Source organism: Sceloporus undulatus, chromosome 9 (genome assembly GCF_019175285.1).
Source record: "Sceloporus undulatus isolate JIND9_A2432 ecotype Alabama chromosome 9, SceUnd_v1.1, whole genome shotgun sequence".
NCBI lineage: Eukaryota > Metazoa > Chordata > Lepidosauria > Squamata > Phrynosomatidae > Sceloporus > Sceloporus undulatus.
Genome location: NC_056530.1, coordinates 10,882,864 through 10,891,713, shown reverse-complemented (window position 1 = coordinate 10,891,713; position 8,850 = coordinate 10,882,864).

Here is an 8,850-nt window from a genome sequence, read left to right as displayed (position 1 = left end):
CTGTTACAGACAGCCAAAATAAAGCTGCTTTGAGTCACAGTGGAGGTATGGTGTTTCAATGATGCAAGCGTCCTAAGAGTCCAGAAGTTGCACCAAAGCCACACTCCAACCCTAAGGACTGGAGTGTGGCTTTGGTGTGGCTTCTGGACTCTTAGGACGCATGCATCATTGAAACACCATATCTCCACTGTGACTCGAAGCAGCTTTATTTTGGCTGTCTGTCACAGGCCAATATGTGTTTTAGGAGTTGAATAACTCTGTTTCTTGCTATAACAAAAGGAAAGGTAAGAAAATTACAGTTTGGCCTCCCAAGTCTGAAAATCAAACTCACACAAGCTCTTTCTCCACTTCCAGAACCAAACAGTGACTTACACAGATCTTTTTTGCAGCTAAGAAGTGATAGATTTACAAGCTCGCAATGCCATTTTTGCAGAATTATGGCCTTGGAAAATTCATTTCAAAAAACTACACACATAAAATAAGTGTGAGAACTTTCTGCCTCAAAAACACACACCCCAAAAATGCATCTTTAAAAAAATATATACACATAACAGAAACAATATTTCTGTTGGCTTGGATTACTTTGTGGCAATTTCCCACTCCAGCTGCAACATTTTAATTAGTTTAATTTCATTTAATTAAATTAAAATTAAATGTCTAATTAAAAATATTAATAATTGTAAGCAGCTCTGAAAGCCTTTAGGGCTGAAGGGCAGGGTATAAATACCGTAAATAATAACAAAAAATAAAAAACAAATATATTATATATATTATTTATATTAAAATAAATAATAACAATAATAAAAAATAAATTATTGCCAATTTGAGTGGGTTTCTTTTGAATTCTGAAACATATCGGATTAAAAAAAAGTCTCCTTTGTTTCTTTTTCTTCTTCTTCTTTTCTTCCTTACATGTATAGCACATTGATGCATCAGTAGAATAGTACGTTTGCAGTGTGACACTATGGCCGGAATCTTTTGGGGCAGTTACGATGGCATAAACTGGATTTACAACCTCATAACTCTTTCACATTCACATTTACGGTCATGACAACCTTGCCACAACCACAAATGCCTCACTTCCACTTGTCACACTGGGTCTTCCTGGCAGGAAGGGGCTGGATACATTAACCTCCAGTTCCCTGTTCACCAGCACTGCAAACACTTTATTTTGCTTTGGTCAGACCTCACCTGGAATACTGTGTCCAGTTCTGAGCACCACAATTCAAGAAGGATGTGGACAAGCTGGAGTGTGTCCAGAGGAGGGTAGCTTAAATGGTGAAGGGTCTGAAAGCCATGCCCTATGAGGAACGACTCAGGGAGCTGGGGATGTTTAGCCTGGAGAAGAGAAGGTTAAGAGGTGATATGATAGCCCTGTTTAAATATTTGAAGGGATGTCATATTGAGGAGGGAGCAAGCTTGTTTTCTGCTGCTCCAGAGACTAGGACAAGGAACAATGCATTGAAGCTTCAGGAAAAGAGATGCCACCTAAACATTATGAACGTCCTGTTTGGCAGTGGAATACATTGCCCTAGAAAGTGGTAGAGTTTTCCAGCAAACACTGGATGGCCATCTATTGGGGGTGCTTTGATTGTGTCTTCCTACATTGCAGAATGGGGTTGGGTTCGATAGCCTACTTCCAACTCTGTGATTCTAACCCCTTTGCTCAGTATGGCTGCCTGGCTTTTAAGGTGGGGTTTAGAGGGTCAGATCAGGAAACAGACGATAGTTACAACACTGTAGCTAAATGTCCCATGCAGGATCTCAATCTATAGTTCTTTTTACTGTTATTAATTTCCAATATAAAAATAAACAAACATACATACAGTGGACCCTTGTTATCCTCTGGGGTTGGGTTCCAGGAACCGCCGTGAATAACAAAATCCGTGTATGCTCAGGTCCCATTAAATACAATGGCATAGCAAAATGGTGTCCCTTATATAAAATGGGAAAATCAAGGTTTGATACTTCAAATGTATACTTTTTAAAAATATTTTCAAGCCGTGGATGCTTGAATTCGTATATTAAAAAATCCATGGATAAGGAGGGCCAACTGTACAAACATAATAAAATATATCTTTTTCCAAACAAGTAATTTTGTGTACAGCTTAAATGTACACTTCCCACCATTGGATCCATTTGTGATGACTTGATTTTTCATTGTCACATATTGACGTCAGCTTCTTTCTTAACCCCCCCAAAAAACACCATGATCCTTTGAAGGTTGCACCATGTTATTTTCTCTCAACCGATAAGTCTAAAAAGAAAAAAAAGAGGGAGAACATTTGCCTTTCAAAGCATAGGATCGCCTGATCAAACCACACCCCTGGTTTAACCAAACATTTGGGAAACCTGTAGTGTGGGTCCAAAACATTTCTACAAACAGCCCCCAAGAAGAGTGGAATGAGTGGAAGTGGAGGAGACAATATTCAGCAAAACCCATAGACCCATATCAAATAAACACCCCCAGATGGGCCAAAAATGCAACCGTTTGCCACTATCCCCACCAGAGCTCCCACAATCCCTATCAAAAAGCAAAAGCCAGTTGAAAATCGACCAAAAAATGACAGCCAAAAATGATGCTATGTAATTTCTGATGTGCCAAAATGCATCAGGAAAGGCCCTCCTCAGTTGCCCACTTCTGCCTTGTGTTAATTTCTATCAACCGTCAGTAGATCTCCCAACAGCAAAATGTCCTCAATGAACTGCATGCTGTACGAAGACATTCTATCTTTCATCTCTCCTGAAATCTCTTATCTCACAGTTTCGCTGGGCCACTCCCATCCTACATCTCAGCACCAAGTGAGAGAAATTGCACAGCCCTTTTCCTGCTTCCTCCACGCCATCCATCATTGTCTAAACCTTGACTCGGTCCCGCCTCCCACCTTAGTCATCTTCTCCTTCTAAACGTGGCCTCTCAAAACATTTCCTCGTGGGACATAGCCTTGCAACACCAGCCTACAATCCTTTGGGCCACTCTTCTCTAGGTCTTTCCCAGTTTTCCAATGACCTTCTGGATAGGAAATGTGGTTATCAGAGGAAAGGGCACAGAACAACTCTGGTGAGATGCACCAGGCCTCCTTTAGAGGCTGGAAAGGTCACTTGTTTGACTAAGATGACTCCCAGAATTATCCAGTCACTAAGGCCATGTCTACAAGGGCCAAATGAACCATGGCGCCCCAGGTCACACTATGTATATATCCCCAACTCTCTTCCATGCCAGCATTCTCTGAAGATGCCAGCCACAGATGCAGGCGAAACGTCAGGAATAAACTCTTCTAGAACATGGCCACATAGCCCAAAAAACTATGTGCCCTGTCTTCACAATGCAGGATCAAATACCCAATTTGTATGTGGACTGTTTTAAAGATGCAAGGCCAGTTATGCATTGAATCCACCTCATCTGTCCCTTAAAATAGATTTAAAACATGTACCTTTTGCTCAGGATTTTCCAGGATAACCTGGAGCACTCCAAGTGATGCTGGGCAGCTGTCGGCACACATGTCCCTCCTAGCATCCAGTGCCACTGCCACTGGCATGGGTTACTCTATCTGAGGTCACAACAAGGTGCCCTTGGTCAACACTGGCCACCTTGTTTCTGAAATTAGAAGGAGCAACTTGCTCATAGCGAGGACATGAGTGTAGATAGCCGCCCAATGTCGCTATGGAGTATGAAGGTTACAAGGGGAACTTGGAGCAGCTCCAGGATCAGAATACTCCAGGAGCAGTCTGGAGTATTCTGGTCAGTGTAGACAAGCTCTGTGTTGTCATCCAAAAAGTTAAGCTTCCCCTGTTATGGTCTTCTTCAGCAAACTACTGAAGGTTAGTGACTAAGGATGGGAACCATGAAGCCCTGAGTTAAGATCACATCTCCACAATGCATTTTTTGGTTGCCCTCCAACCACACCATCCTGCAAATGCTCTGCATTTCTGCTGAACCCAAGTAGGTGTGACCATGAAAAGCTGAAGGAGAGCATCAGCTGTTTAATTCAGTTGCATTATCCATGTCGAAATGGCTTCTTTATGAAAGCTGGTGGATGGGTTGGGCATGGGGCAGATCCATAATAGTCTTGTGCCTCGATGTTTTTAGGAAATGGCAGCAGTGGAATCTTTATTGCATCTACTGTATTCTTTGCAAGTTGTCTTCCCAGACTGCAATCGACAAATGAGTGGAGAAGGTAGACAAATTGGACATTAAGTGTGTGTGTTGCCGCACCAGACGACTGAAATGATGCAAGTATGAACTCAGGAGAAGGATCTTTATGGGAATATTGGAAGACACAAAATGGCTGTTCTCAACTCCAACATGAAAACCAAATTTGACAGAGCCCTTTTGATACCTGAATTGCATGATCTTAAGGGTTTGTTTCAATTTAATTTATTAAATGTTTGCCCTGCCATTCTCCTGAGATGGAATCCAAGGCGGCTTGCAATAATTTCAAAAAAAAAATTAAGCGAAAGCCTTTTATAAAAGCTAAAAAAAGAATTTGTATTTGAAAACCAGTTAAAAACACATTCTAAAGGATATGCCAACTGAAGACTTTTTGAAAGACTGGAAACCGTTTATCGACTTTTTGAGCAATAAGAAACCTAACGGTGTAATAATTTGTGGTTATGGGTTTTGGTCATTGCAGTAGGATTATTCAGTTGGATCTATAATGGTAGAATACATGACATTATATTACATTCAGTTCAGGAATTATTGCACATGGAGTCTTTGCCAGGTTTTCAAAACAACAAGGAGGGACAATCCAAATTCAGGACGTGGAGGACTGACAAATCAGGAAGCAGCCATTAACAAGTTTCTGTCCTTCCTAAATATCAAACAAAAGTATTGATTTCAGCTCGCCTAGCCATGGGTTTCTCTGTAAAATTAATGTATTGTCGTCATTCATCAATAATATAATACAGTGGTACCCCGGGATACGAATTGATCGCGTTACGAAATTTCCGGGATACGAAAAAGTTAGATTGGAAAAAACTGTTCCGGGATACGAAGGTTTTTTCGGGTTACGAAATTTTTTTCGGCGCGAAATTCAAACGCGCGGCTTTCCAGCGCTAACGGAAAGCCTTTTTCGGGTTGCGAAATGCATCGGGTTACGAACGGGGCGGCGGAACGAATTAATTTCGTAACCTGAGGTAGCACTGTACATGCTATTCTGCCTTTATGACGAGTTACTATTGTTGTATACTATCACATCATTTCTGAATTATGGTGACCCTAAGGTGAATCTACCATGGGGTTTTCTGGGGCTGAGAGTATGTGCCTTACCCAAGGTCACCCAATGGGTTTCCATGGCTGAATAAGGAATTGAACCCTGATCCTGAGAGTCATCATCCAAGGCTCAAACCACTACACTTTTCTGGGTCCACAGCCCAAAATAAGGAATTACTTTATTCATTCTATGCAAAAGGGAATTATTTCCAACCCTCAAACAGGGAACATTTCTTATAAGTGACATCTGCCAGTCCTATAAAGGGAAAGCTTTCTTAAAAAAAGGATATCTCTTGTAATAAGGGATACTTGCCAGTCCTATAAAGAGCAATTTTTCTATCCCTCAAAAAAAGGATATCTCTTGTAATAAGAGATACTTGCCAGTCCTGTAAGGGGCAATCTTTCCATCTCTCCAAAAAGATGATCTCCCTTGTAGTAAGGGTCACTTGCCAGTCCTGTAAGGAGCAAGCTTTTCATCCCTCCAAAAAAATCGCACATCATAGGAGGTGGATAGCTCTCTTCTCTTCAGGGGTACAGCTGGAATAGTTACTGTTGTGGGTCTCCAGATCCCAGATTCCACAGCACCGTATAAACTTGGGAGTCCAGAAAGGTAACTTTTCCCAGTTTTGCTCAGGAGCACTTGGCGCTCCCTGCGTTTACAATTACCAGACCGCACCTTATAGTCACATCCTAATTCCCAACCAGCCAGGCAGCCAAGTGTTATTAAATTTTCATTCCACCCAACCAAGTGCCAGCCTGCCCCAGGAAGTCCACAAGGGATGGGCATCAATTATTCACCCACCTCTAATAAATATTACAATAAATAAAAAGAGATGTCAATTTCATTTACTCTTCAAGCCATCTTCAGCCTCACCTGGGAAGACAGGATTGCCTCTGCCTATTCTTCCCTCCACCCCAAAAAAATATCTTTGCTGGATCTGACATCTCATTTGCATTCACCTTTTCATACCACCTTTCCTGACATCAGTTATGGAATAGTGTGCTTTTCAGAGGTCCGATTAAACAAGAGGAAACTCTTGTGTCCCTCAAAATGTTACTGAAACCCAACGCTGTTGCATAGGCAACAGTGAGGGATGTTGGGCATTACAATCCAAGACCATCTGGAGGGACTTTAACTCCTGAAGACTGGGCCAAGACCGTATAGTAGAAAGTGAAAAGAATCGTCACACACACACCCCATTATGTGCCCAAAGCACCAGATTGTCTCAGATTGCATTCTCATTGCAGAAATAATCCAGTTTGATACCACTTTAACTGACATGGCACCCTGCTATGGAATTCTGGAAAATGTAGGCCCCATTCCCACTTACAGACAAATCTGCGTGTGATCCAAATCAATGGATCAATTTGACAGCAGAGCGTAGTTCTCACTAAATTGGCCCCGGTCGCATTTTGTCCTCCAAAATAATCCACTTGTGGTTCCCATTCACAGATGAATCGATTCAAAATGATTTGGTTCCAGCCGGCCGAAAGGGAAATTTGAATCAATTCCGATCCGCATGTGGGTCACACTTGCACAGATTCGATTTATCAAAAAAGAAGCTGGAAAAAAATCAGCGTCAAAAAGATGTGGCTTATATGGATCTAGCGCATGGCCTCCCTCTTGGAATTGCTTCAGCGATTCAGTGGGAACCGGGGTCATTTGAACTGGTCCAAACCGATTCACAATCCGGTTTAAAAGATAGTGGGAATGAGACCGTAGTTCTGTGAGACGTTTAGCTTTCTCTGAAGGAGAACTCTGATGTCACACACAAAAAACTACAGTGGCCAAAATACCATAGCATTGTGCCATAGCAGTTAAAATGGTGTCAAGATGGATTATTTCTGCAGGGCAGATGCAGCCTCAGATAAACTGCTATCAACCACATAGGAGCCGCATTTGCAATGTATAGACTGTAGTTTCCCTGGCAGATTGGAACCCATCACTTGCTTGCTTGCTTAAAGCCTAACTCTTAAGAAATTTGCTTTGAGTTGTCATGTTTGATTGGAAGCATTTCCTCCCTTATCTCTTTGCGTTCATCTCTCCGGCTGCCTTTCCATTGCCTTTTCCTTCCTCTCTTTCGTTCTCCCCTCTTCGAACATACATAAGCCCAATGGGTACAGCAGCTAATTCAGAAGGCAGGCCCAGTGATGTACTTTAGGAGCCCGGTGGCTTAAAATTTTAATGATATCTTATGGGTTTCTCCATATTTAATTCCATCCCGGCCTTTAGCTCCATATAGTCTCTTAACTCAGCAAAAGGTTTATTTATGAGACAGAGAGCAAGAGTGAATGATGTCTATTTAAAACCACAGATGCACCAATTTTCTGGAGAGTTTTTTTTTTAAAGCAAGAAAAGAAAAGAAAGACGCCAAAGTTCAGAAAGAAAAAATAGCTTTCTCTGGAAGAAAATGCTTATTGTTCCAACGCCATCCAGTGGCCACTGGCATTTTTAAGCTTTGCAAGTCCTTCTCCCCATCTCCGCAAACAGTATGTTTTCAGGGAGATGAGAATGGATGCATCTGCACTGCAGAAATAATCCGCTTGGATACCACTTTAGCCTCCATGGCTCAGTGCTATGGAATTGTGGGAAACATAGTTTGTGAGGCATTTAGCCTTTGCTGCCAAAGAGCTCGGGCGCCACAATAAACTCCAAATCCCAGGATTCCATAGCATTGAGTCATGACAATTAAAATGGAGTATTTGTGCCGGGCGAATGCAGCCCGTGTTTCACAATAATCTCCAACTATACATTAAAAGATTGTATTTTTAATACGTTAATGTTTTGAGTGTTTTAACCGTTTTAACCATGTTTTTAATCGTGTGGATGTTTAGTTCCTTTTTACTTTTCTACATTAACATTTTAGTTGGATCTTTGTAAAATGATTTCTAAGCCACCTTGGATCCCATTGTGGATGCATTTGTTTTACTACTCTCTCTGCCGAGGCCCCACTTCTTGCTTTTTTGAATGTCAGGGTGGGGAAATAGCGACATTCTTTTTCTTCCTTACATCCTTTGTTACATGCTCCTAAGTTTTACCCCTAATTTATACACGGGTTATATCAAAATCCATAATTTGGGGCCCAAAACCCCAAATTCTACATGAGGTCGACTTATACTTGAATATATATGGTATGTTTCCATTTGTTTGCATTTTCTCTTTCATTCGTTCACAAAGCACAACCCTCCATTCAGGCATTGTTTGTAGAAATTGTTTAATCCATACCTGCTTTTCTAAGGCCATATCTAGATTTCTCCATTGAAGCGTCTAAACTCTTGGGGAGTTTTGGATACAAGATCAGGTACATAACTCAAGATACAATTCAATTATTCCTTGCTATAATGCACATTGTCCACAAGGTGGGAGTATTTCCTTAGATTTAAAATGTTCTGGCTCTTGCCATGTCCTTTTCCACTCCTGTTTCAATGTACAATTTCTGGTGTCATTGCATTCACAATTTAATCCCACACTCAGGCAGGGTTTCTTTTTCATTCAGAGACATATCGGAACCAAAAAAACGCATCCTTCTCTTCTCTTCTCTTCCTCTCTTTTTTATTTGCATGACTTTTAAAAATAGAATTAAAACTTTGGTGCATCAGGGAAATGACACATTTGCACTATAACATGATAACTA